The following is a 3148-nucleotide window of genomic DNA, read 5'->3' as shown; positions in this document are numbered from 1 at the left end:
CTGCAGCCATGTATATGGCCTTGTTTATTTGATGTTTCAACATTTAGTAATTGTATACTTTCACATTTTTCCCTCCTGAATTTACAACTGCTAATCTTCTTGGTCTTTTTGAGATTACAGTGATTGAACTTGGAAGATCAATAGCATCCTTAGTTTCATCAATTCGTCTTAAGAAACCACCATCTTTGTCAAATAGTTGTAGTTTATTTCTACTGGATACTATTATATTGTCATCGTCGTCTATTACAATTCCACAGGGATCTTCAACTTGTCCATCGCCCTCGCCTTTATCAGCAATTGTTTTCAGGTACTTCCCGTGTAGGCCTACTACATCAAACATTTGAACTCTATGATTACCGAAGTCGGTAACCACGATACGATCTCTCCCTAATAAAGCAACATCCTTTGGATTGTACATTTGACCTTCTTTGCTACCATGTTCACCTATCGTACCAATCAGGCTCCCGTCATCGATATTGAATTTGAAGACACAGTGAGCTGATTGATCTACAACATACATGAATCGTGTGTCATTACTTACTATCAAGCCAGATGGCGAGTCCAATTCGTTATCATCAAATTTAAATGTAGTTATTTTGTTCAATGTATCATCACACTTTACAATACTGTTTTTTTCAATGTAAATAATGTAACCATTACTTTGATGCAACCTTTTTACTATTTTCTTACATTTTGTATTGATAACACACTCTCCTGAGTTATCGAATTTGAAAAATGCACAGTTGGTTGATACTAACATGCTACCTTCCGTATCTAACAATACGACGTCTGTGACACGCTGGCCTCTTGGTATTTTGTTGAATACAGTAATAGTCGTGTCATTCACAATTCCCATTGGTACTGCTGTGATATTTACTGGAGATCCTTTGATGTAGTATTTGTCAGGAGTCATAACCTCCATCCTCCACTTGCCTTCCTCATTACATTTGTCTGTTATTCTAAATTTCCCATGTTTCTTGTCTTCCACCACAGCAAGAGGTTTTTCTTCCCCTGATGATTGACATATCAGTCTAGCATCTAAAGACATCGGTGATAAAAATGTATCGCTCTTCTGTCTTGCTACATTCACTGTAAATGGTTGTCCCTTTGTTACTGAAAATGAACTATCCTTATTATCAATAATAAAGTCCCAGTCAACAATTTTTAATCTTAAAATTGGATATGGTATTACAACTTCGATGATTGTTGGCTTATGGTGTTCTTTATCAAATAAAAAGGTCTCTGCTGAATATCGTTTGATTTCTTCCTCCACTTTTTGCAACTTAATATTCCCCGTCTTCTTTGGGTTTTTGATACTGTCACTGATCACATCCTTCAAAGCAGTCTGCTGTGATTGAAGATGTCTTTCTTGCTTCGCAAATGTTGCATTTTTTTCTTTGCGTATTTTGTCAAGGACATGTATATCTTCAGAAAGAATTTTACTAATGCTGTCAATTTGAGATTGCTTGTGTTTCTCTATTTCTGTTTCACATGTTGTTACACGGTTTTGAAATTTCTGTTTACCTATATTAACACAATCAATGTTCTCTTCTATTTGTTTTTTGATGATCTCCGCTTTATTGATAACTTCATCGTTTCCTTCCATGCTTTGTGTATCTAGTGTTTTTTCTTTTCTTTCCTTAAAAATAATTAATCAATTATATTATGTTTCGAAATATTGCTTGAGGAAAAAACAATTTATTAAATAACGAAATCTTTTTTTGGTAAGAAGAAATATTGGGTTATTAATTTTCAAGATCGTGAGGATGATGAAAAGCAGAAAGCTAAATTACAAAATAAAAAGTGTGTTTAATCGTCTCTACTATGATGTCTTAATAGCTATATAATATTCTTTCCGTAGTATAGTACCTTATTAAAACTATGTGCTATTGTGTGTAATGCCTTATCAGTTAGTCTTTGGTTTGTTTTTACCTTTCCATTTAATGTTGACGGTTCCCCATTATCAACAACACTGAAGCCTATAATAGATAATAATAATAATAAGATTTATTCCATATTCGAGGCTCAAAATGAAAATTTACATGATAGCGTTATGCAGACTAATAAGAAATAGGCCTGTATATTTTGATGTTGGATTTGTTTTACAAAAAGTATTACCTTCTTGTCCACTGCGTTCGTTTTCAGGCATGGATACAGGTTCTGTAGATGTAATTGGTAGCGACGACTCACCTGTTAACATTTAATTATAATGATAATGATATTATTTTAGTTTTATCTATTTTATTTTATTTCAACTACATCTAACAGCGAAAAATCGCAAATTATAGGAAGACTTAAAATATTTGGATATAAATATATACCTAAAAACACAGAAAATACAATATGAAACATTATACAAAACTTGGCAAAATTAAAAAGCTTTAAAAACTTTATATCTAAAAATTGACAAACTTTTAACAAAATATAGATAGTCTTATATCAGGGAAGAGTTAAACTCTTCCCTGCTTATATAAATAAATATATAAATAAATAAATTGAGTTGTAAAGCTTGGATAATCTTTGAATAAAACCATTGTTAGTTACGCTAATTCGACAACGGGCAAGAGAAAAAATATCAGTGTTGCAAGTGTTAGGACGATTCATTTTAAGAGAGAAAAATCACAACAAATTACAATTACAAAGAGAGTTAACTATGCTTTAAGAGAAAAAACCATTTTGAAAAAAAATCCGATTATAAAGCGGAGGAAGATTGATAAGAAGACCTGAATTTTTGTGGTTAATCAAATAAATAAATATGGATTGAACATGTTGTATACGGTGTGATTAAGAGATCGAAATAATAATAATAATAATAGTCTGTTCTTATATAGCGCATATCGTTATTATAACGCCCACATACAGTGGTCACATTAATTAGAATACATAATATTACTCTTATTATTACTAAATTATCATTGTTTACTCGTTTTGTTTGTTAGGCGAGTAGGCTTGTTGCATTTGTAAAATTATTGCTGGCGTATGTATAACTCTGTTACTTTTTTTACTAATAAATGCAGTGTAGGCCTAGTATGATTAAAAAACATGCAGTACATACCTAGAAGTATCTTCTTTGCCTTCCCGTCGAGGAGGTTTGCAAATCTTTGCTTAGAAGCCTCGGTCAAGCAATCTTCCCTTTCCAGCTTGAACA

At 32.2% G+C, this 3148-nt stretch overlaps 1 long non-coding RNA gene across 1 annotated transcript; it reads right to left on the bottom strand.

The window, feature by feature from the left end:
• Positions 1–1522: 1522 nt before the first annotated feature.
• LOC140058367 (uncharacterized) lies at positions 1523–2181 on the bottom strand. Its single transcript, XR_011846998.1, has 3 exons — positions 2119–2181; positions 1933–1979; positions 1523–1639 (listed from the first exon to the last, which is right to left on the bottom strand). It is a non-coding gene; the product is annotated as an uncharacterized lncRNA (long non-coding RNA).
• Positions 2182–3148: the final 967 nt, after the last annotated feature.

Source organism: Antedon mediterranea, chromosome 9 (assembly GCF_964355755.1).
Source record: "Antedon mediterranea chromosome 9, ecAntMedi1.1, whole genome shotgun sequence".
In the NCBI taxonomy this organism is placed as follows: Eukaryota; Metazoa; Echinodermata; class Crinoidea; order Comatulida; family Antedonidae; genus Antedon; species Antedon mediterranea.
Note: the sequence above shows the minus strand (reverse complement) of the source record. Positions and strands in the feature narration are given on the sequence as shown.